Consider the following 26,715-nt stretch of genomic DNA (forward strand, 5'->3'; position numbering starts at 1 on the left):
CTTGTGGGACATGCTTTTAATGCTTTTTACCTTGTGTTTCCCTACTTCTTTCCCTACCCATACCGTCTTGCCTGTTCTCCTTCACGCTGTGACACCCCATACATACAAAATAATCTATTTTCTCGGTGAGGGCAGCTGTGTTCTCCCCCCCCCACCTCCCTGTATTCTGTTGTAAAGGATTCAGGGCGACATCTGGCCGAGTTGCACTTAGCAGTGCTTTGCACCTGTCACATGTCAGCCTTGGGGTCTATACTTCTTGGGTCGCCATGACAGCTGCTCCATGGACCCGAGGACTCTACAATGGTGGGATGCCAATCAAGGCAGTCTGCCGTACACCTGAGCAACTGATAGAACCGTTTTGTTCTCAGGGCCAACGAACTAGACAGATCACATGCCATGCGACCTCAGGGCCTGCGCAGATCGCCTGATGACCTGCCCACCACCCACCAAGCCAGCTATATTAATGACCTAAGTGCCAGCAGGAGGGTGCCACCCACGGGTGCAGCTTCAATGATCCCGTTGTCTGGATTACCCCCCACTCCTGGAGTTCCCGCCATGCCGAGGGAGGCTCTGAAAACACGCCATGTTGGAGCTGTGACCTGAGGCGTGTCATTAAATGCCTGCACACTGCTTAGTTCCACTAGGCAACCAGTCCTGTGGGTGCGCAGGCGCATTGCCTATTGGTTTACACGCAGAATCGGCTCTGATTCTTCACCTTCCATCTACGACAGTGGTATTCAAACTGTGGGTCGCGACCCCCTAGGGGTCCGCGGGTGCATCCCAGGGGGGCCCTGAGAGCTCAGCATGAAAAAAGATTTTTTTTTTTTTTTTTTTATTTTTTTTTTAGATTGGTAGAAATGGGCAGGGGTGGCCCACATGGGCGGGCTGAAGCATGAAACTGTCTCAGGCAACAATGAAAAAGTGGCCCACAGTTGTAAATGGATATTCATTCCTTTAGTCACAGACTGGGCCTCATTACTACTATGGCGGACCAGTAACAACGGTGCTGGTAAGCTACCGGCACCGTTGCTACCGTTCCGCCATAGTAAGAGTTGTGCTCGTGGGTGCTTGACAGCCCCCGCCAGGTCTGACCTCAGCTCGTCGGATGCACCAGCACCGTTATTAACGGTGCCGGTGCATCCGAGCTCCCCCTTCCCATTTGAGCCATATGGGGCTCAAATGGGAATGGGGATCTACCGGCACCTTCGAAAGGGCAATTATCATGTCCGCCTAACTCGGCATGACCTAGTAATTGCCCATTCGCGGGTGCCAGACCCGGATGCAACTCCAGTGGCAGCCGTGCCGGTTTTACCGGCACAGCTACCGCCAGAGTAGTTATGAAGCCCACTGTTTCAATAGTACCCAAAGGGGTGCTTTGTGTTAAAATGTAAGTAAATTGTGATATATTCAGCAACAATGGTCAACATTACTAACTGCATAGTGGCCCCTCACCCATTATGGAGGAGCTAAGGAGCCAGCCCAGTGAAACAGTGAGCACTCCCTCAGCTGCTTTATCCAGCTAATGGAGTGCTCCTGGGCTGGCTGAACTGTCAAAGGGAAACACTGTTTCCCTTTGACAGTTCAGTTTAGTTCCCCAGCCGCACATGCTCACTGAGCCATGCAAGTGCTGGGGCGTTTTGCTTCGCCAGCATTGCATAGCTCATTGGAAATGCTGGCTGGGGCACTGCATGTCTGTATGTCCGAGGGGAGCTCCTGCGCCTCCTCGCACATACGGACAGAGCAGCTGGAGCAGCACCCACACACAGGCCAATGCAGAAGGTACGTTTATGTTCATTGTTTTTATTTAAACATGTGTATGGATGCGTTATGAGTGAGTGTATGGTGATGGATGCTCATGTGAATGATAGAGTGATTGCTGTATGAATGCGCAGCGCCTTGCATATACACATAATCATGTTCATTGTGTTAGGACCAGTGGGGCCCAGGGGACAGGGATGGTATCTTTTTACCGGACATCTATCATTCAAAACCCTCTGCCTTGTCCACAAGGCTTTCTGGGGCCTCGGTCCAAAATACCTTCAGCTATTCCTCCGCAAATACCTCCCCTCTCGAGCTCTTCACTCCTCTACCTCCAACTCCCTCAGGGTCAGTCGTTTATCAAAGAAACGAGCTGGGGGTAGATCTCCGTCTTCGGCTGGGGCCTCCCTCTGGAACAGCGCCCTGCCACTCTAAAACTTGAGGAGAACCATCTTTCTTCCTGCACTTATCAGACCTACCCTGTCTGCTGCCTTAAACGTAGCACTTGCAAATTGCTGGCTGCACTACCACTGTTTGTTGCCTTTATTATTTATTTATTGTTATTTATCTGTTTCTCCTCTGCTTCGCACTTTCCACTTCTCCCCCCTTCCATGCACTTTTCCCCTCACACTTGCGCGTTCTCAATGTCACTGGGCCTAGTAAGATCGCTGTTTTATTCTCCTCTGTTCCCCTCCCTTGCCTTGTCACGCTCTGAAACACTTGTGTACGAGCGCGATAGAAATAAAATATCAATGCCTGCCCCCTGGACTCCCAGCAACAATTGCAAACTGTTTGGCTATTTACCCATTTTTTGTTAAAAGTATGCTCTACAATGCAACATTTTAACCTATTATTTAAAAAAAAATTCACAGGGGGAAACCCCCCCGAACCTCCCCTTAATGCCCCTCCACTTAAAAAAGATTCACCAGCCGCCACTGGCCCTCAGACTGTGTTGGGAACGGGATGGGGGAACCGAGGGACTATGGTGGGAGCACAATGGGCGGGAACCATGGGATAGTGATGGGAGCAGAGTGGGGAGAGCCCTGGGTGTGTGATGGGGTGGGGAGAGACCAGCGACTGGGTAGGAGTGGGATGAGGGAGCCCAGCGACTTTGATGGGAGCAGGTGACGGCGCGCAATATATACTGTCCATTTGGCATTTCTGGGGGGTCCCGACCTGCCCAAATTTTGCTCAGGGGGGCCCTGGCCAAAAAAGTTTGAAGACCACTGATCTACGAGGATCCTTTTAGTGATCTACCTCCATCCTTTTCCAGAGATCCTTTGCTTCCAAGTGGGATCTATTAAAGGAATATGTGCAGTGGGTTAGTAAAAAGGGATCTGCGTTAATTGCTCGCAGGTGAAAGGGTGGTGGTTATTTTGAACTTTTGGACGTTTTGTTCGTAACCGGAAACAATAGCCCACTCGAAAAAACAGACACGTAGTTTTGCATTGGTATTGTGGACGCACAGGTCTCCAGGCGCACCATACTTGCAATGCAAATTAGCGTGGGATATTAGTACACTAACATACAATGCAAGCATCAGTGTGGATCCCCCACCATATGATGCCCCCACCATATGATTCCATGCAAGCACATAATGGGCAGAGCGATACGTTTTTTTTAAAGCGCTCACACGCGGGCATCGAGGCGCTGTTACGGGAATTGCTTGTTTATTTTTCAGTTGTGTAATTGTTTTTTTTTCTTAGTTGCATATTTATAACTCGCTTAAATACCCAGAGATTTCTAAGCTCAGACCCGGGGATCGAACCTGTGTTGCTTCCTGTCGTCTTGCTTCCAAGGCGAGCCCGTTGCCTGAGCTACCCTCCCAGGACATGCATGCATTTCTTCTATAGATCCGCTTTGGTCCTTGATGAGCTACAGGATTTGGTAATGCACCATCCAAACAGCACATCACCCGGGAATGGCTTGGTACATAGGTAGCGTCTTCCTGATGCATATGCCCAAAGATGGCATCTCGTGTACATGGCACAGTGAAGACTGGCATGCGGCCCTATCTTTCTTCCAAACTGAGTGCTCAGCAGTATGGCCCACCTCAACACCTGTCTCCAATCAGGTGGGTGTCATGCTAAACCAAAGCCCTCTCAACGCCCCCCACTGACACTCCTACATGCACTCTGTATTCTTGGATTACCGGTATACGTCAGCCAATAATTGTGCTCACACCCATAATTCCTCTCGTGTGCCCATGCGTGTCTCTTCACGAATTACTAAACAGAAAAGAGGGAGGAGATGATGAGTGGAAAATGGATGCAGACGGTAAGTGGACAATGAGAGGTAAGTTTATAATTCCGTCAAATTGGTAGAACGTAAAGAAGAACATAGAATAAAATATCAAAAAGGCAAAACGATAAAAGAAATTCGAGCAAATTGGGTGGTACCAGTAGACAGTGCTTCCTAGTTTACCACTGATATCACAGCACGTGTAACATATGATTTGATTCTAGTGGGGTACTCATTCACAAGAAAAGCCCATTGGCACCAGGGTCGGATTGGGCCATAAAATGTTCTCGGGCACCAATGTGAAAGTGGCCCACAGTTGTAAATGGCTATTCATTCTTTTTTTGACACTGTTGGAATATTACCCAAGGGGGAGTTGTTTTATCAAATGTGATGCAAATTGTCAATTTTAAAGAATATTTATTCAGCAACACTGGTCAAAACTACTCGCCACACAGTGAAGTAACTCATCAAACTGGCCCACATTTGCTAAAAAATTGGCCCACGTTGACCCCAAAAATTGGCCCACACCAGCTTTTTTACATTTTTGTTTCGGCCGTGAGCCTATTGCCCTATTGGCCAGTCCGAGCCTGCTTGCACCGCGAGAATGACAGAGAAAATGGAATGATAAAACAAGAAGACAAGAGGTGGATGGAAAAATGAGAAACCTCAATATTGCACAAACCACAGCTGTGCACAATGAAATGCACACCGTTCATGGCTTGGTACATCTTATTGGACAACTGAAAATATTTTGCTGAGTTAGATCAATACAGTAGCTTTTGCAGTCGAAGTCCAATAGTCTTCACCAGACCTGTGAGAACCCAAGAGTAGACAGCAACACCAATCACCCATCAGATGTCAACCTTCCAGGCACAAACACATGTCTGCTGAATAGTCTGCATTCTCCAAGGAACTGGCTTTCGAAATTCCACTTGGTGTGGAGTTTGAAGACTACATACAATGCTAATCCCTCAAAGAATATTTCCATAAGCAGAACTGTGACCATAGGACTCCTCGGATTATGATGACTATGACAGTCCAAAAAATGCTACAAACGGCCTCAGCCAAAAAATTGAAATCTACATCGAGTGTCTCCCAAAACAGAAAACATCTGACATACGCTACAAATAAAGTATAACTAAGCCTGCTAAAAGAGAAGTTCAATAAAAACGCTCCAAACAAGCAAAGACATCTGAATTAAGCTAGCCGATGAACGTGACGGTGTGAGGGACATGGGCATTACAAAATGATTAATGCTCTGTGGGAATACAGGGATTAGTAGTGTATACCAACTCAGCCCAGTATTACTACTACACTAGCAGTGATCCAAATCATAAATATGAAACTGGCAGATTACCTCCTTTGCCTCAGGACAGGCTATACACTTAAGGAGTGATGTGAGATGGTAAGGAAACATCAAAACAACAATAGTACAGTGGTGCCATAATGAAAGAATGTCGACCCAAGGTTCTAAAAAACTGGCATCAACCACACTAATAAAAACACTAGTAACTCACCATTGTAAGGGAAGGCACGGAATACTCAGACTTTAAGGTCAGGGTCTGACCAGAGGTTTACACAGGTAATAGGCTCTTCAGCAATGTGCCAGTTCAAAAGGATATACTCAAAAGGCAAGTAGTGAAGTTTTAAATTGTCACCTGGCCCTAAAACCAGGCAGAGTGGAAAGAACTACTATCAGTACCTTTTTGATTCTTCTTGTCTTTTTCAACAGCGTCAAGTTGAGTTTCATGGTGCTTTCCAAAGGGTCGAGGCAATTTTGCAATGATCGATTCGGGTATTACCAAAGGATCGAGTCGGTGTCAAGAAGGGTGAGTTGATTCGATCCAGTTCAGCAATGCGATTCATTCCTGTAGCAGTGATCGGCTAAAATAGGTTAAAGAAACAGGATAGTGAATGGTCGATTCAGCATATTGAAGTGGTCGAGTCAGATCGATAATGTCCAGTGATGCGATTCAGTTCTACAGCCGGAATTCACTCAAAGACGGCTGGTACACAGGCAGGCGGTGGTCAAGTCAGCAGCTCGATGGCTCAAAGCTGGTCAAAGTAGCAGTGAGTGTCAAATGCCTTGTCTTGTGGTGGCTTGAGAACATCTGGAAGGTGATCAAGTCAACTCAAAAGTAGTTTGAGGTGAGAAACAGAGCCCACAGTCCTTGACTTCTTAGTTGCTGGGGGATCCTGTCAAGAATATCCAGTGAGTCCCTTTTCTGCGCTTTAAACCCAGGAAGGTTGTCACAGAGCACTTACAGGGGCTGTCGCCCACAGTAAGCAGGATCCTGGTTACCATTTACAGGCATCTAGCAGGCCTTGCCCAAATAGCATTTTACCAAAAATGGACTTCCTGAATGGGTTATGGGAAGGTGTTGAGCCTTCCCTGTAGTCTTTATTTTTACCAATCAATCAATCAATGTAATTTATTTTTGCCTACATAATTCCAAAAACTTTACTATACATACACAGTAAAAACCACAGAATCCATAAATGTCCCATAAAAGGTAAAATCTTAATCTCATTTCACAATACATAAAAGCCTGAAGGGAAGACCTTCAATCAAGGTACAAAGTTGTCATGTCCCCATGTCTAAGGACTTCAAGTCCACTACCACATCCTTGCGCTTCGTTGCCAGGCTCACTTTATGTAGATCGCAAAATCAAAGGCCACATTGGCTTCTGGGAAAGGAAACAGCAGCAATTCTTGATTGCTGCAAGTCGTTTCCCCTTAAACAAAACTCAGTAAACGTTTCCTAAAATCCCTATACAAAGGACAGAACAATACAAAATGAGTCAGTGTTTCTCTTTCACCCCAACAACAACATTTATCACCTTCAATTTGATCTGCTAGCCACTTACCTGTTATGGTTTTAATAGGGAGAACATTAAACTGAGCCTTGGTCAGTAGAATCCGGTGGCAGGCACTGGTCACCCCAGAAAGATACCTACTGCTCCCACTTATGGGGAAAGAGATACATACAAGCTAACAGAATCTTTCTGTGAATTAGCTTCTGCCCAAATTTGCTCCCAAATGGTCATGAGTTTCATTTTAAGCAAGTGCTCAAAGATGTTGGTTAGACTTTCTGGATTATCAAAGCAGGTTCCCAGATTTGCATTCTGCAGTGTATTCTTAATGAATGACAACCACCCTATTTTATGACAACTTCCCAAAGATAGCACATGTCTTATTAACCTTTTTGTCAATTTCCCATCTTGCATACCACAATAGAATGGGACTTAAGAATAATAAATTAGTAAAATAGGCTAAGCCAGTCTCCAGCTATATTGCAAAGGTTGATTTGGAAGAAAGATATGCATGAGAAAATAATTATCCACTCTTAGTTCAGTTTCTTTATCTCTATGGAAAAAGACTTTTGGCAGAGTGCACCCCATTAAAGTCAAAGTCAACACTTCTGCTTCTGATGTACAAAAATGATTCAGCTAAGGAGGAGTTTCCCCCCCCCCCCTTATATAGTCAATTTGCCACAGCAGAACGGTCAATTTCCAGCCTCCTTTAAAGACCCAATCCTAGCCACTGTGAAAAAGTCTTTTATTGATAGTGTTAGTTTCAGTGCATTGTCCGCAGGAAGTGGGGAGGGAGCTTGGGAAATGTGAGGGGCCAAACAAATCCCAAGATGGTGGATTCCCTCTCCTTGAAGCAACTACACAACAGTGTGATGTAACTCTTCCCTCCTGCCTGTCTGTCTTGCATCTAAGGGATTCCACCAATTACAACCCTGGTGTTAGGTTTCCATTGTCCTGCCAGGGCTTGCCATTGAAGCACTGGTTCCAAGCTAAGCCCGTAGGAATATTTCCTTTCCTCTCTAGAAGTTGGCAAGTCTTCCCAGCGAGAACAAAGTGGAGTCTCTAAGGCTGTAGCCAAATGGTTTGTTTAGGATGAATCCCAGTCTCAGATAGTGGCTACACATAAGGTCCTGGCAATGGAATGAATCAGAAATCAAGTTGACAATAAAATGACACCAACAAGTTTTGGCCTTTATATTCGTATATGTCTATAGACCACTATATCACACTGGATTGGTTTATATTTATTAATCTGCCACCAGCTCTTGGGGGTAGACAATTTTATGTAATTTGAATCAGCGTTGCCCAAGGTAAAATGCATCCCCTATGATCCACAGACCAGATAATCAGGGCCGGAGTTGGATATAAAAAGATGTATAGAACACAACACATTTCTTCTGAAACCTCTGGAGTTGGATATAAAAAGATGTATAGAACACAACACATTTCTTCTGAAAGATTACATTGGTAGAATGCATACCACCAAATGCACTCCTTGCCACATTGAATTTCAACATTTCACGTGAAGATGGAATAGTAACTCCCTACTAGATATTCCTGCAAAAAGTGAGAGGGAGGATAGAAACCACAGTTATGTCTATCATAATTCTCATCCAATTCATAGTCAAACAGAACAATGTTTGCTTCAATTGAAGTAACTCCCGAGAAAAGACTGGAATATCCATGGACAGAAAAATTGTACCTCATTATGCTAACTCATGAGATAACTCAGCAAGAGTTCTTCAGCAATAATCCTGAAACCACTAACATACCAGCAATATATTTGTGACAAATTGGATTCTGCTCTTTGCGGGAGAACAAGAATGAGTAGGGGTAAAATGGCTCACTCAGCCTTCACACCTCTGCAAACCAAAACACAAGCAATCATAAAGGTAAAAGAGGGGCAGTTAAGAGATATAGCTGCTTTGTTTTTTGTGGCAGTGTGAGCAGAGGGAAGGCTATGATCTTTAGAGGGCTGTGAAGGTGAACCAGCAGTGACCCAAAAACACAGTATCACAGTGCAAAATACAGAAAATGTCCAATCAAAGAGCTATAAAAATATATGTACTATAATCAAACACACCATCTGCAAATAGAATGAATAGCAAATACTGTAAAAAAAGGATGAAAACAGGAGTAATCGTGACTGAAGCAGTATCCAGGTTCCAACTGAATCGAGGGGGTAGTACCTATGAAATAGTACCTGGTTTAAGTTCTTGGTGGCCTGACAGAAGTCAGACCTGGTGTTGAACGTAGATGTGAGTGGATCAAGCTCAGTTCGGACATGTTGGATCATGTGGTCCCAAGCAGCAAGCGGACGTGGAGTATGGAGGAAGGTGGTCGCTCTGTGCAGTCGAAGGGCAGCTCTCAAGGATGCAGGTCAGGTTAGTTCCAGGATTGCTTTGCAGTTGGCCAGATCAAGTCAAGCTTTAGAGGGCTTTGGAGGGCTTTAGAGGCAGCTGTTCAAGGGCCAGCTAGGTTGCGCTGTGGTTGTAACCCCCAGTCATAGTAGGCGTGTGACTCACCAGTGATTGCTTTCGGGTCCTGCTGTCAAGCTGTCACCTCGGGTCTAGGTAATGATTTTTGGTTAGGACGTGATGCAGTGTTGAGCTGATTTGAAGTGCAAGTATGTTTGATGTGATTGTTGGTCCAGGTGCCGTGAACATGGAGCAACTGGTTCAGCGTAGTGGTACAGGGAGCTTTGGCTGGTCTTCCACTCTCGTAGATGTGAGGTCCAGTCAGGGAGACTCAAGGACAGAAAGGTTCCATTCAGGGTCTGCTCTCCCAACTCTTGGGGATTCTGGTGCAGACTGGTAGGTCCTAGTCCACAGCAGTGGTCACTTCCAATGTGCCCTGGGAGTGGGTAGGGAAGAGATCTTACTTCTGTATTGAACGGCTCCTTCTTCCCTCAGGCTAAAGACTTTGGAAAAAACTACTTTCCCACAGGAAGTCCAGTGATTTCTTTAACGCAAATCTGCAGCCTTAAAGGATCCAAGGGAATCTGAGAGAATCTGCAGAATGAGTGGGAGTCCCCTTCTTTTAAAGGCAAACATCCCCAGGTGATTGAACTGAAGGTATCCTGCCTTAATGGTACAATCTCTGCTCTTGAACGGAGTGGACTTTGCCGTTATGATGTCACATCCACAGTGCTTTGCTCTAGAAGAAGTGGGGGGCACAGGAAAGAGAGAGGGGCATAGAGAAACAAAATGGTGGGAGTCTCCTTCCATTGTCCAGAGCACTCTTGCCTAACACAATCCTACTGCTTCCCTTCTCACTAAGAACAAAAGCCTTTAGTCATGCAGAACCCTGTTGTCAGGCTACTGCTTTTGAATGGGTGTGCTTCTTTGATGCCCGGGCTAAGGACAGATTCCTGCTTTGAGGTTGCCTCATTCGTAGGGTTTTATTTGCCCTCACAAAGAGATAAATAATGAGGCCCGATCCTTCAGGTTCCTGTCCTGCCATTTGGCGGGCTACACCCAACTGACCAGAATACACATCATCTTCCACAGCATAGCTGTCTCACATGAGCTCACACATCTTCGTTATCAATTTGGATGTGGTGGTCATGATCATAAGTAGTGCCATGCACTATGCCTAAACTCAGGTATAACTTTATTTTAGAGATTATCCTGCCACCATCATTTATTACACATGATCATCGCAGTTTGGTACTGGGGTGCATATCTGAAATGCAGCCTCTGTGCGGCAGAGACTTATCTGTCACTGCTGCTGTCAATTGGACATCTGTGACCCCTGACCCTGCTCTTTGTCATGGGTAGAGCAGGCACTGTGAATCAGGATACTGATGCAGCAGGACCCAGACACATACTATGCTTTTGGCCTGGAGTTTATGAAAGAGGAATCTGATCAGCAGATTACCCTTTCTTGGATGAAATTACCCACATCTTTTTTATTATTGAATAGAAATCTAAAATGTCAGGGCTTTGCACCCTAGCAGATATCAGTGGCTCACAATATTGATGACATGTTCTAGCTTTTGACATAATGTGTGGATTCTCTTAAAGAATTCCATGAATTGCTAACTCACTTCCACCACTACATTAATGTCATCATGGAATACCCCAAGCAGGGCATATACATTCTAGATTCCAATATATATCTTGGAAGGAATGCCCACCTAAAAAAACGGTGTATAGAAGAAAGCCACAGCCAGAATCAAATACAGACACATCCAACCACACCACACAAAATGGTGTATTATCGCAGTCTGACCATTTAGTACAAACATATACTTTCCAACAGCAAATCCAGGGACAATTAGATCACCACACTGCATACATTCTTCTTGCAAAAGGGTCCCTCAGCTAGACAAATTGTGAGGCAATTTGTTGGTGCACTGAAAATACCCAGAGGCAAGATTCTACAATAGAGAAACAATAGAACTACAGAAAGAACACCTTTGGTGGACATTTATCATCCTGCACAAATATAACCGAATATAATTGCTACGGTGCTACAATCAATATTCAGCAAGGATAATATGGGACAATTATATAAACAAAAAACACTGGCAGGTGCTAGATAGTTTCTAAAGAGAGAAAACCCTTCTCAGTCCAAGTCCAAACTGTCCAGGGATGTCATTATGTATCTATAAAAGTATCTTCTTTATTGTTTTACAAAAATATTTGCATTATTATGCCACCATTTTGTATGTATTTGTAACAAATGGGGCATATACAATAATATACACAAACAAACAATTCAATTAATGATTAGAGACCAAGTAAAACATTGACAGCCATCACCTATTGACAGTGTATTCAAAGAGTGCGTAAATAGAGCACATGAAGACAACTGCCAACACCCCCTAGTCTAATTTAAATAATGTCGACACATTGGACTTCATTATGAGTATGCCGGTCTGGAAAAAGTTGCCAGTAACAATGTGTACTGGCACCTTTTCCAGACCGACATACTCCGGGTCTGCCAGTAGGGGCCTGTACTACCGGCAGGTAAGGCCTGCCGGTAGTACAGGCCCCTACTGGCAGATAATTCACTTTAGCACTGGCACCATTAACAACGATGCCAGTGCTTCAGTGGTTCCCATCCCATAGAAATGGGAACTTACCATTACTCTGCCGCCTGTAATATTCCAGTAACACCAGGATATCAGGCGGTGGAAATGGTAAGCAGAGATTACCTGTAAGCCGCTGGTACTATCGGCTGCTTACCAGCAATCTCTTCATAACCCCAATTGTGTTTTGGCCAGAATGGAGAGTTAAAATCTCTATTGTTTCTAAAGGCCTTCATCTGGACAAGCACAGTTAAAATTCCCCAGTAAGGGCTTCACCCATGATGGGAAATGGAAAAATAATGTGGCATCTTCTTCTCGATCTGCAATTAAATACCAGACACATGTTTGAGATTTACACCCCCCTAAAAAAGTCTTTATATACATTTTACTAATTAAATGCAAATTCTGTGACATACCTCATATACTTGTTCACACCTAAAAAGTGATACGTATGTGCTAAAATTCTAGCAGTTCAGCTGATGTGCCCTAGCGTAAATGGAACCCATTTGTCAGTGTGTCTCACGCAAGTCATTACATTTACAAGACTTGTAGTGGTCTCAATATAAACTCTTCTTCCACTGTACCTGCTTCCAAGCAGATGTTAGGTATGGCAATAGTGTGGTCCCCAGCAGCAGTATGGTGTTATCATTAGCAGGGTCTGTCCTAGTGATGCATCATTCCCAGCAGAAGGTAAAATGAGCATGGCTAAGTAAATATGCCGATGTGCAGCTAGAATTCAGAGATCTGAGGTGCTCTTTCCAGTCGGTCAACACGGGGGACCACAAGTCTCTATGACAGTATAGCAGGACTACATCTAAATCGCCGGCCGAGTGAAACTGCTGCTGGAGTGTGCGGCTCATTATTAGTAATGAGACGTGCTATGGCCATATGTCAGAAGGTGAGTTTAACCACTATACCTACATAAGTATGTGCCCAAGATTTGAAGGAACAATGCCATCTTGAAGGGGACAGTCTGTCTCGATTATCTATGATGTAAATGGATCAAATGTCAAATTATGAAGCCTATCAGTTGGGACTAGTGCTCACCGAGATATCACGCAAAATATATACAACCACCATGCCTTTCACTAATCTGCTTGTCAGAAAACGCACAAAATGTATATGCACAGACGTAGCTATTAAATGTCTTCAAGTTACACATCGGATCACAGAACCTTCTCTGTTTGTTTACAATTTGTGTTTTTCATCGGAATACATTTTCAGCTTTGGATGCAACACAATTGGCTAATACCCATAATACAAATTGTGTACTATGTGTTGTTTTCGACACCCTATTGTTTGGAAACATACAGAGAACGAAATGGTTTATTCCACAAGCCTTCCACTCAGGGGAGTTGCTAGGTCTGGAAAAGACCCGGGGCTAAGCTGATGTCAGTACTGTCGGGACTGGGGGCTAGCTAGTCTTTTGGCTGTAGCTCCTAAGATTCTATCCGGGGCTACAACCAAAAGATCAGGGGCTATAGCCCCCTTAGCCCCCCCCCAGCAACGCCCCTGCTTCCACTGAATTATAGTTGTCCTACTCACTATATTACTATTGCAGTGTTGCACTCCTACTTATTACCTTTCAGCCTGTGTAATTTTTTTATTTTTTATTTCAGTGTACATATAAAAATACATCACCGAACATTCGTACCATAAGTCATTTGCAAAATGATAGCCCCCATCCAGATATAAAAGAGAGGTAACCTAAAATGGGCTTTCATCAGTAAAAGCTTATACCAACAATTTGTTTCATCCTACACATATGTTGAGACTTTTTTTGACTGTTTTCAATCAATGTATCCATTTCTGTTCAACACATGTAAGTGACCGATCTGTGGCGTCCCATCTTGAGTTATGTGTGATCTGTTGAGTCACCACCCACGTGAGATATTTGCCTGTATGTCTTAGTTTGGTAAAATAATTTGTCAGTGGTTTTTCTGCAATGTAGTTCCAGATGCACGTCCTGTGCGCCATAATTTCCTGTTTGATAGGTAACATCCCATGAGACTTGAACTGAGAAGGTTTTTTCCTCTTTTGAAACTATCTAGCTAGCAGCACTGTTTATTGTTTTTATAATTGTCTCTGGCAAGCCGGGGCTAAGTTGCCAGGATCTCCATTTCTCATACACTGTTAAGCTGAGAGACATTTTCAAGGAAACTCCCTCAATTGCACATATGCAAATGACACATCTAGCACAGTCCAGGACCAGAAGCACATTTCCACTAGATCAAGAACAAGTAAAACTTGGAAAATACCATGCAATGTTAGGGGATGCAATACCAGACAAAACATTTGTGCAGAATCAGCCATAACAGCCCCAGAGAACGATGAAATACATTTACAATAGGCATGCAACTGCAAATCACCGACTGCATACACCCCATCAAATGTCAGAAATATATGCGAGGAAAGTATGCAGGCGAGAGTTGCTCAGAACTGGTTAAACAATGAATCTAGATAGATACACCATCTCCAACCACAAAAAAAGGAACACAAATGGATCACTGTTTCACACAGGATGAGCACAAACTGCAGGACATGCCTGTGATGGCGCTACAAGTTGGTCTCTCAAATGCCACACACAGGAGAACATGGGTGCTCGGGTACTTGAAAACACTCAACCTAAAATACAGAGTATGCCCTTGAAATGGGATTCAGTATGGGGGTTAATCAGGTACCTCCGCTGGAACAAAGACGTGGGCAAGCAGTGCTAGCGGTAGTGGTTGGATAAAATATGCAAATGTCAGATTGACACAGAAAACTAGTGAGTATATTACACATAGTGCCATGAAGCTGAGCAGGGATCAATGAGATCAAGTTCGGGAATGCAGGTTAAAAAGGGTATTATTCCGGATTAAGAAAATAGCATGTTGTGTCTTCTCTTTAGCTGGGTAAACAAGCAAACACATTTAGTCCCTTCAGGTTACTGTAAGGCCCTTGACACAAGCTGAAAAAGTAGACGTGGTATTTGAAGCTCCTCTTGCGTTGATTCTGGGGTTCATTTCAGATCCCTGAGGTGCACGTAAACCTGCAGATCACACATTGAAGGCAACATATGTAGGTAGTGGGAGCAGAAACCTTCGACCAGTTCATAAGCGATGCAGTGGGCCAACATCGGTCTCACCATCTTGGCTACAGCACCCACTAAGCCAATGACTGCCTACTGAGGTGCTCGTTTCTCCTTTTTTAGACTAAAGGAAGGAAAGCACTTCCAGCAGATTGCCCTCGGGAATGGGTATTCAATAGGAAGAGAAGTCAAAAGCAGGAACCCTGAAATTCTAAGAGGAAACTAATTGGTGTTTAAACCAACAAGAAAACAGTAATGGTCAGGTATGGGATCAATTATCAATCATCTTGTCAAGCCGATACCTGATTTCTTCTCTATGCCTAGCAACAAGCAAACATTCCCAGATGCCACTGGACCTCATCTACACTGATCACAAAGGAATGTAGGGAGACCCAGCATCTATATCTCTAAAGTGAAAAACACCAGGCAGAAGGAACATCTAATTCACAGATATACATCTTGTATCGCTATACTGTTACCTAAAAGGAAGGAACTATCTGCTATGATCATTGTTTTGGGAACCTACCAGTCATGAACGTAAAAGTAAATAGATACCATAAAGCACAGCAGGCATGCTCAAAGGTTAAACATATCTGCAAAGTTGTAGTGTATGGATATGGGAAGGAATAATGAATGGACGGACCATATATATAATTAAATATAAGTTAAGTTTAATAAAATATATACATATATTAACTATAATTAAGAGGGAGCTGGTGTCTGCTGGTCAGGTCGGCTCCTGTAGCTGTTTTCCTTCGAATCGCATTTCATCTTCCATCTGTACCATTCTAACGTGATGTCATCTACCACAAGCTCGCTCGCATTGATCACAACGAGTCTCTAGATGACATGCTCATTCAGCTGAATCTGGTACATCATGAGAGCTAGTATACTACAGTTAGTATACTACACATCTACCCCTCTTTATATTAAAACAAAACAAAAGTCACAACTCTTCAAAATATTGGAATAATATATACAAGTTCAAACATAGTCCTCCATTTGTCGTGGTCTTCGGCAGGTTCTTCCCCATCTGGACTTGCGAGGAGAATCTCTGGAGGAAACTGGCAAGGAAATACTTTTTGTTTTATCCAAACATACCTCTTGCACTTTCTTTTCTCTCGGTACCTTTCTCAAATGACTTGCTCTCACATTGACAGCACTCAGATGCATACCCTCGCTCTCACCACTACTGCCGTCCGAATATCCACCGTCACTCCTGGAAATATTATTCCTTGAAACAACACACACTCTCTCGGCATTCCATATCCTCCCATCCTCTGTTCTGACAGCATGTTTGAATGCTTCAATAACTCTGACTGGTTTGAACCATTTACATGGGCCCTTCCTTAGAGCAGGAGGCAGTTTGATCATTACCATGTTTCCTACTACAAATTGTCTATTGTTTCTATTCACAGGCAAGCGTTTGTCATAAGCAGATTTGTTCTTTACTTGGACTTCTCTGATCTTTTCAGATACAGACACATAATCCTTCTCCACCTCACTGCTTTTATCAAACCATGATGGTACCAATTTAGTGTTGCCTCCTCCCCCTGCTTAATTCAAACTGAGACAAACCTGTGGTGATATGTGGGGTAAAACGGTGTGCAACGATTCTTTCCTTAACAGCTTCTTCCCAATTTAAACCATTCGACCATGCCCACCTGATGACTCCTTCAACACATTGTTAAAACGTTCTAATATCCCATTAGTTTGTGGATGATATATTGCACTTCTTTTGTGCACTATGGAAATTTTACTGCAGAAATCTTTCATCTCTTTAGACCGAAATTCTGTTCCATTGTCGGTCATGATGCTCTTAGGAAATCCTTCTCTCATACATATTTCTGACAAAAAATCAATGACAGTTCTTGCTGTGATACATGGTGCAATTAATACCTCCACCCATCTAGTCAGGAGATCAATCATCACCAAACAATATTTTTGCATGCCATTTCTATTCACAAGGCCTAACACATCCATGCCCAAATCTCCCCACACTTTTTTCGGAATTTCCATCAACACCATAGGTTGTTTCACCGCCACACAACTCTTCTCACTGCTATTGCAAAGGATACAATCTCTGATGGAGCGCTCTATTTGAAGGACACATCCGGGCCACAAGTAATCATTTTGTATCCTCTGTTTAGTTTTTACTATCCCCTGGTGATCTTCATGACCCAGCTCGATCACTCTTTGGCGTGTTCCTGAAGGTGAAATCATTTTATTCCCTCTCATAATGATGTCACTGCTGAGGTGTGATATAGAGGGTAGAGAAGGAGACCGGGTGCAAGACATTATAGCTGAAATATTTCCCTGTGTAGAATCGGAGGCCCTTGTCTGTAGAAGCGGAATATACAAGAGAGTAATGAGAACAGGGCAGCATTTTCACTCTGCTATTTCCAAAAAAAAGAAGGAGAAAAACTCAGATAGAAGGAAACTTGAGAAGAAGTTCAGAGAATACCCTGGCTTATTAAAAGAACAATTAACGACCCTAAGGAACAACTATAAATCATGGCTCCGCAACCACAGAGACTGAAATGAAGATGAAGGGTGGAAGTTTATAAACAAACTAATCAGAACAAATGACACAAAAAAATTCTGGTATTGGTTGGGGAAGGCCAAGTGCCCACTGGGACCACAGAACGAGATTGCCATGGTAAATGAGGCCAACTGGGTAGGGTTTATTAAATCTTCCTTTCATGAAACAGCTAGGACAAAGTTGGCAATCCAAAACCAGTTAAACTCTAAAGCACATGTCTTAGTGATTTAAACGGACCTGGTGGCAAGAATCAAGACATTGAAATCATCAAGAGCCACAGGCCCCGATGGCTTAAATAACATTATTTTGAAAAGTGACCCAGAGCTTTGGGAAGAATGCTCAGACAGTTGTTTCTCCAGATCTGTCAGACGGGCGAGATCCTGGATACATGGAAAGAGGCCATTTTGATCCCCATATTCAGAAAAGGCCCTAGAGAAAGGCCGGAAAACTATTGATTACTAGCTATGCTAGACTGTACCAGCAAGGTGTTTGTTAACATCTTGCTGGAGTATCAAACTGATTGGGCTACCAATCAGGAGATCCTAACTTATCATCAAATAGGTTTTAGAAAGGGATGCTCAACAACGCACGCCATCTGGGTCCTTTTTACTCTGGTCTCAGACTTCGAGGCAAAACCGGGGTTGAATCTGTTTGCCTGTTTTGTGGACTTTTTTTTCATCCACTTTTGACAGTGTAGATAGAGGGAAACTATAGGCTATACTTGAAGAAAGGGGACTTGATCCTTCTCTCCTGTACTATAACAAAGCTTTGTACAGTGATACAGTGGTAAGAATCAGGCTCTCTCAAGAAGGTGCCCTTTCAGATAGTATACCTACCGGGAGGGGCCTAAAGCAGGGATGTGCATTTGCACCTCTATTCTAATGATAAACTATCTATACAAAATTGGAATAACCCAGGTACCTGAAACCTGGTTATAATTTTAACCTGGCTGAAATTCCCTTAAGGCAAGGACCATTGATTTGGACTCCTCCTTAATGCATCTTGGCATGTTAAAGAAATTCAGAGAGTATGTAAGGCAGGGGTTTGATAGAAGTAGGCCCTTCCCCTTCTTGGTAAGGAAACGTTACCCAAAGATGATTAGGTTCATTTTATCTCTTAGATTGCAAACAATCAAGGTCCTGGAAAATACTGGTGCCTGGAGTGGCATACCAAGAGAGGAAAGATTATGTCGCCTATGTGGGAGACATATTGAGATGGCAAGACACATGCTAACCCAATGTCAGGAACTGCAGGCAGTATACAGGTTGATCTATGGAAAATACGGAAATCACGATTCTGACCTATTCTGGAGTGACGTATTTGGGGCCAAGACATCAGTTCTAAGTCATGCGGTCTTTTATGTATGGGAGATAGCAATTAAAAGGATTGTTAAAAAGGAGAATAGCAACCTTAGGTAATAAGGGATTTGAAGTATGAGATCTTACAAACCATTGACCATCGGTCATTTTATAGACTTGATTGTTTTTATGTTTTATACACTACAGAATTGAAGTAGGTGTATATGCGTGATAAGAATGTTTGCTAAAAATTATGTAGAATTGTTTTAAATGAAATGTATAATAAATTTATATTTTAGAGGTTTGTTGTGTGTTATAGTGTGAAAAAGATGCCAGTCATCTAAAAACACACTTTAAATAGATATAAAAATAAAACAATGATGTCATTATTTCTAAGTAGTTCATCTGCAATGGACCAATACTTTTTGAGATCAGACTGTTCCAATTTTGCTCTTCTCCATGAGCTTTGACCATTGACTAACTCTTTCAATATGTTTCATTATCTCATCCTCTTTTTCAGCATCATCCCATTCCTTCAACGAAATGGATGATGCCTCTATGTTCAAAACGACTTCCATGTCACCATCTTCGTCATCTCCCACTTCAGATACATCAGTGAGACGGGACAGACAGTCAGCAGTAATATTTTTGATTCCTGGAACGCATCGCACAGTACAGTTAAATTCTTGTAGGAGCATCACCCATCTCCTGATGCGATTGGATACTTTTTCTAAACCTTTGGACATGATGACATTTGTAAGTGGTTTATGAACTGTACGGAATTCTACTTGAATGCCCCATATGAAACTTCTAAACTTTTCTGCTGCCCATTTTATGGCCAATGCTTCTTTCTCAATAGCGGCATTTGATCTTTCAGCTCCTTTGAGTAATCTTGAGGCAAATGCAATTAACACTTCTTTTCCTTCAGTCTCCTGAGTAACAACAGCTCCCAAACCTGCATTGCTTGCATCTGTGGTAATGATGGTTTTCCTGTCGCTTCTAAAATCTTTTAATGCAGGAGCCTTATCTATTGCGGATTTTATGAACTCAAATTCCTCTTCACATTCATCATTCTATTCGAATATCTTCCTTTTGAGTAATTCTCGCATCGGAACGGTGTCTATTGCAAAATCACAAACAAATTTACAGTAGTACTCTGCCATTCCAATGAATGTGCGTACTTCATCTTTGTTACACTGTCTGGGCATTCTTTTTATGGTGTCAACTAACTGTGTTTTCGGTAATACACCATCTGCAGAAATTTTACGTCCTAAATATTTGATTTCTGAGCACCCTATTTTGCATTTGTCTTTGCTTAGAGTCATGCCTGCCTCGTACAATTTGTTACATACATATCTCAATCTTTCATCATATATTTTCCTGTTTGTGGCATATATTAAGATGTCGTCTTGAAAACATATTACACCTGGTACTCTTTCAAATAGTTTATGCATTACTTTTTGGAACACAGATGCAGCGAGACCAGTACGAAAGGCATCCCCTTATATTGATATAGACCATCTGGTGTGTTAAAAGCTGTAAGATGTTTAAAGTTTTTTATGTAATTTCACTTGATGATACGCTGATGTTAAATCTAATGTCGTAAAAATATTTGATGGCCCAATCGTGGAAATAAGTTCTTGAATATTGGGAAGGGGATGTCTATCTGGGACAACACACTTGTTTAACTCTCACATATCCACAAATATTCAAAGTTTTCCCGATTTCTTCCTGAATACTATTAGCGGTGAGACCCACTCACTGGCACCGATGCTCTCAATAATTCCCTGATCTTCCAGTATTTTGATTTCCTTTCTGACTTCGTCACGCATGGACAAGGGTATATTCTTTAACTTTTGTGCCACTGGGATATGATCAGATTTCAGTTGAATTTCATGCACATATCCTTGGAGACATCCAATACCTTTCCTGAATACAGTTCTCATGCCATCAATTGTCTTGTCTGTTTGTACATCAATGTTTTTTTAATCATTTATGCCACTATTGATGGCAAATACTGATTCTTCTGCTGTGGAATCTAATTTCACTTGTAATTTGCTTTGATGGGTCCAACTCAGAAGAGGTGTTTTACCGACACTGGTTATGTATATCTTCCCATTGGCTTTCCTATTTTTAAATTTTAAAGTGCCCCAAAATCATCCAATTCTGTCAATTTTCACTCCACCATATGCTCTGGGGTTGATATCTGTTTCATGTAAATATTCATGCTTTTTCCTATCCCATAAACTCAATGGTATTAATGTGTACTTAGCGCCAGAATCTATCATCATATTCATCTCTACGCCATCCACGCAAACTGTGGCTTTGGAACTATCCATGACTTCTTCATCCTCGTCATTCATTATAACAAATACACATTCTTCTCCTTCATCATCATCACTGTGACCACTATCGGTGTTGCCTCCTATCCAATTAGTGGATGCATTGCGAAATCTGCAAGACCTGGAGTAGTGTCCTTTTCCCTTTCATTTCCTGCATATTATTTTCAATGCAGGGCATTCTGGGTCATCTGCCCAATGGTTAATTTTATCACATCTATGGCACTTGCCTTGTCTCTTCTTTCTTGAATTTGCTCTCTGTCTATCTGGACTATTTCTCTTTACTTGGCTATTAAAATTTCCTATTTGAGTTGGTTTGTTCTTTACTTCTTCAAATTGTAATGACCTGTGTGGTTTGCCAAGAGTTTTCCGTCTGACAGAAGCATTATTAATCATGGATATTGATTCATTGTTTTCAATAATATTGTTTGGAATTTTAGTGGATCTCACTATATTGGAATCTGTATGAATAGATTTGACTCTGTTTTCCAATTCTTTCACACATTCTTCAGTAAGTTCCACTCCTTTTGCTATTTGCAACACAGTATCTAAGGGTGGGTCATTTTCTGACCATAATTTTTCTCTCACTTTGGCACTTCTGCACTCCAACATAAATTGATCCCTTAGCCTTACATCTAACTGCTCCTTAAAATTGCATGTCTTGGCAAGATTTCTCAGTGCAGTGATACATTTTTCAACATGTTCTCCCTCTTGTTGAGTTCTTTTCCCAAACTTATATCTCTCCAATATGATGCTCAGCTTTTTTTTCATAATGTTTATCAATCTTTTTTTACTGTGCGTTCATATTCATTAAGGTCTACATCTTCATCAGTAGGAAGTTCCGGCAATGTTTCGTATTTTTCTTGACCAGCTGGGCCTATACAATGTAGTAGTAGTGATTTCCTTTTCTCAGCACTACAATTCTGGCCACAAACAACCCCTGCATAATGTTCAAATGACCTGATCCATCTCTTCCATGGTATGCTGGGTTCACTTGCATCAGGCATAAAAAACGTAGGTGGAGGAATGCTGCTGAATGCCATAGTCAATGTCTATATATTAGGCTCCTCTAAGTGCTTCTTTATCAACACAGGTCCACCTAATTTCGTTTATTGTGCAGCACAGTGATTGATGAGTAATGATGACTTATGAGCAGTTATTGTAGAGTTAAGAAATCAAATGAGAAAACCAATCACATGTGTGTGCACTATGCATGAATAAAATGCTAATAAATGCACTATCAACGTGGCTTGACTGTAATGCAGCATTCAATGTAATGTACAGCCTGCCAATATACGCGTATGTAGCTTTAAAAAGAAACCAGTTCACTTCCTCATTGCCATAAAATGTGTATGTAGCTTTAAGAGGAAATCATTTCACTTCCTCGTTATGTACTCCATGTAGAAACGCGATTGGAAGTTAAACGCGCATGCACGTATTATAGTTCAGAAGGGAAAAGGAAATGAATGCGAACGGTGTGCTCGTAAAGGAAAAGTCGTACCTTGCTTTGGATGTGGATTCCAGGGACCGCTGCAACACTCGGATTGAGTGGAGCGGTCTACACTGAATGAATGTATCAGTGGCCACTACAACGCTCGGACATGAGCGGAGAGGCCACAGTGATTCAACTTCACATATCTTTACGTCCAGTAACCGTCACACGGTGAGTTGAAGATCCTCGTCACCAATTTGTAGTGTATGGATATGGGAAGGAATAATGAATGGACGGACCATATATATAATTAAATATAAGTTAAGTTTAATAAAATATATATATATATATATATTAACTTTAATTAAGAGGGAGCTAGTGTCTGCTGGTCAGGTTGGCTCCTGTAGCTGTTTTCCTTCGAATCACATTCCATCTTCCATCTGTACCATTCTAAGGTGATGTCATCCAGCACAAGCTTGCTCGCATTGATCACAACGAGTCTCTAGATGACCTGCTCATTCAGCCGAACCTGGTACATCATGAGACCTAGTATACCACAGCTAGTATACTACAAAAGACATGGACTCCCTCCAGCCAATGTGAGATTCACTGCTGCACCTGAGTGTACTGCCTACCTAAACCCTGTACCACATTTTCAGTCACAATACCAAAGCTGCTGCCTGGCCCCCTCCCTGTGCAACTGGTTGCAGTTATGATTGTGTTGCAGTAATTTAATTGCTCTCTTCACCCAGCACCCTGAACCTAGAGCCATAGGTGGGTCAAGAAGCAGATGACGAACATGCTGCACCAACATCAGTGCATATAGGAAGGTAGTAGGTTCCCTAGGATCTATAACTTACTTCCAATGGACCAGATACTGCACCACTATGCATTGAAAATTCAGGAATCACCAATGTCACATATTTCAAGCCTTACATTACCATCTACCATCAATGGTTTTGGCTGCTTAAAACTCACCAGATTTTACTCGAGACACATGATCAAAATGCTGTGTCATTCAATAGACACACGTTGATCCAGTCCACCATGATTGACCATAAGAACATGGCCAAAGCTTCAATGGTAGCAACAGGACATGTAAAAGTAAATCTGACATCCAAATGTTTTATTTAATGTTATTATTTATTATCCCATCAAGAACCGAAGACCCAGAGACATTAGAGCACTGAGAAAAAGCTGTCTATCACTGTTGGACACTGCAACCAGAGAATGGAATAGTTGAAGAGGTTAGGTACTGGCAAAAGATAATTGTTTGGAAAGATTTCTTGAATCTTATCAAGCTGGATTCAATCCGCAATTGATAATCATGATGTTGAAGTGTATTATACCGAATGCTGTGATTGATCAGATCAGCAATCCTGAACGTGAGTCCAGCCAGTGTAAATTACAAAGGAATGGAGTGCTACAGGCACAAAAAGGAGAGTTAGTGATCAGCAAGAGTGTGTTGGACCACTTGCCAGCAGCATATCCACTTCAGGGGTGCACCCATACATGGCTAGTTTCTATGACATTCTATCCATATGGCTATTACATTCAGGTGAATTTCTAGAAGATAGCAATATAGGAGAAAAGAACGAATATCTCTAAACAGTCAGATGTATTTGCAAGTAGAGCAGACCGCCAAGTGGATTTGAGCCAAAATCTTCAAATAATAGTCAAAAAGGGTTCACAGGGATTAAACATGCCATAGAATGGCAAGGGCATGACGGTCAGTGGTTTATTCCAGGAGTTTGCCAGGGCATTCTATTCCTCTACAAGCATTTACTGATGGCTGCAGGCGCAGTAGCATTGCCATTAAGGCTGAGCCAATATGCTGTCATCCATCCTCTCAAGGATGAGAATTGTATTGTATTGTATGGCATTTGTAAAGCGCAACGTTCGCCCCAAGGCATCTGTTCTCTCTTGGCACTGTGCACCTGGCCACCCTCTGCCCTCCGGACCCATGTACCTGCTCACCCTGCCACCCTCTCGCACTGCCTTTGGGCCACCCCTTGCACTGGGGTCTGTATCTGTACCCATACAGTCCCCCTTTTTTTCTTCCTGCACTTATCAGACCTACCCTGTCTGCTACCTAAAACCCAGCACTTGCCAATTGCTGGCTGCACTACCACTGTTTGTTGCCTTTATTATTTATTTATTTTTTATTTATCTGTTTCTCCTTTGCTCCACACTTTCCACGTCTTCCCCTTCCATGCACTCCCCCCCCCCCCTCTCCCATGCACTTGCGCGTTCTCAATTTAACTGGGCCTAGTAAAATCGTTGTTTTGTTCTCCCCTGTTCCCCTCCCTTGCCTTGTTGCGCTCTGAAACACTTGTGTGTAAAATATTAATATCAATTGGTTCTCCTCGCAGAAATAATTTAGAAAAGATACGTTTTCAAGGCCTTACAAAAGACAGAGTGGCCACTTGTGGCTCTCAAAGAGAGAGGGAGAGAGTTCCACAGACCAGACAAGACCACTGAAAAGGAGCGACCAACAATATTACTGTATTTGACCAATGGAACAGGGAGGAGGCAGGCATCAGCAGAGCGCAGGGCTCGAGACGGGATATGAGGCTAAAGCTTGGCCATAAGATATTCAGTTACCTGGCCATGAAAAGTCCAATGTACCAAGCAGAGAGCCTTGAACTGGAAGCACTTGGGCACCGGGAGCCAGTGAAGCCTGTGGAGTATAGGAGAGATGTGAGAGCAGTGTGGGGTAGAGGTAGCCAAACGAGCCGCAGTATTATGAAGGACTTGGAGACATTGTAGAATATAAGCAGGTTGAGCAGGAAATAAAGAATTACAATCGTCAATAGAAGAGGTGACAAGACCAGAGATCACAGGGGCAAGAAGGTGAACGGGAATGTATGGAGGGATGGAAGCTGCAACTGAAAGTAGCCCTGTTGACAAACAGAGTTTACCTGAGGCTCCATTGACAAGGACAAGGTGAGTTTCCCCCTTAGATCTTTAACACGCAGGGACTGGGGAAGGGAAGGGGCCCAAGGAAACAGGCCAGAAATCAGTAGTCCAGAAAGAGGAAGTCAGCGGGGGCCAACCACCAACACCTCGGTCTTTTCACTGTTCCAATTGAGCCAGTTGTTCCGCATCCATTCCCCCACCACCTCCAGACAGCCACAAAACCTAGCTGCTGACTCAGAGATAGAAAGGTCAAGGTGCACTAGGATTTGAGTGCCGTTCGCGTAAGAATAGCAGAGGAAGTCGTTGGAGATGATAAGATTGGTCAGAGGTTGAACATAGGCCTTATATAAGACTGGGGAGATGGCGGACCCTTAAGGGACACTACAGGTGAGAGAAAAGAAAGAGAATACCAGTCCAAGAATGAACATTTTATTTTATTGCAATCTCATAAAAGGGTTATCTATGTTTATTAAATGAAAGGTGGAACAAACATGGCCCCTGTGGCACACCATACAGGAATTCAGTAGGAGAGTTCTCATTCCAAAGTTTCAAAATTCACAAGATTGGAAAGGAAAGATAAGAACCAATGCATCATGGCATCTGACACCCTGGCAACAGATTGATGTTTTTCAACATTAATCTAATGATCCTGGGTGTCAAACCCAGCTGAGAGGCCTGGCATAATTCAGTGCAGCTCCTGATATTGATTGAGGGTTTTTTCCCTACACATCTAGCACTGTGGTATCAATACATAGCCAAGGTCTGAAAGCCTATTGTCTGTCACTCAAATGTTTGAATGTTTCAACAGAGACTAGTAGCTGGATGGTCACTACTTCTTGAGAAGTTTTGCCAGAACAGGTGTGTTGTCAATCAGGCAATAATTTATTGGCTGCTTTGTTAGGGACAAGAGATTTCAGCAGATACTGTCTAAGACCCATTCACTGGTACCTTCAGAGGATTCCTAGAAGCCTTCAGATTTTGTATTATAATTTATTTGACCTTACATGATTCTTTAAAACATTTCTAAGAGGCAGCGACCAATTTCGTCCCTCAAGATGTTTTGTTTTACATGGGAATAATGTCTTTATATAGAGGATGAAGAAAGCAACCGTCTTCGATTCAATACACAACATTCTACAAGTCCATCCTACTACGTACAACCATATTAATCTCCATTTCACTGGCCACATCACCCTCCATTGCCACAGAGGTGTTTCAGTAGGTTGCTAGACCCAACAATCCTTGCATTAAGCAAAGTTCATAAGAAG

At 42.7% G+C, this 26,715-nt stretch overlaps 1 long non-coding RNA gene across 1 annotated transcript in view; it reads left to right on the forward strand.

Annotated features, from left to right (window-relative positions):
- The first annotated feature begins 22,558 nt into the window (after nucleotides 1–22,558).
- The window catches only part of LOC138578189 (uncharacterized), a 494,414-nt gene continuing 490,257 nt past the window's right edge, over nucleotides 22,559–26,715 (forward strand). The window contains exon 1 of the long non-coding RNA XR_011303985.1: nucleotides 22,559–22,759. This is a non-coding gene — a long non-coding RNA (uncharacterized lncRNA). The remainder of the gene's footprint in view (nucleotides 22,760–26,715) is intronic.

This window comes from Ambystoma mexicanum, chromosome 1p (genome assembly GCF_040938575.1).
Source record: "Ambystoma mexicanum isolate Mex_15411 chromosome 1p, UKY_AmexF1_1, whole genome shotgun sequence".
In the NCBI taxonomy this organism is placed as follows: Eukaryota; Metazoa; Chordata; class Amphibia; order Caudata; family Ambystomatidae; genus Ambystoma; species Ambystoma mexicanum.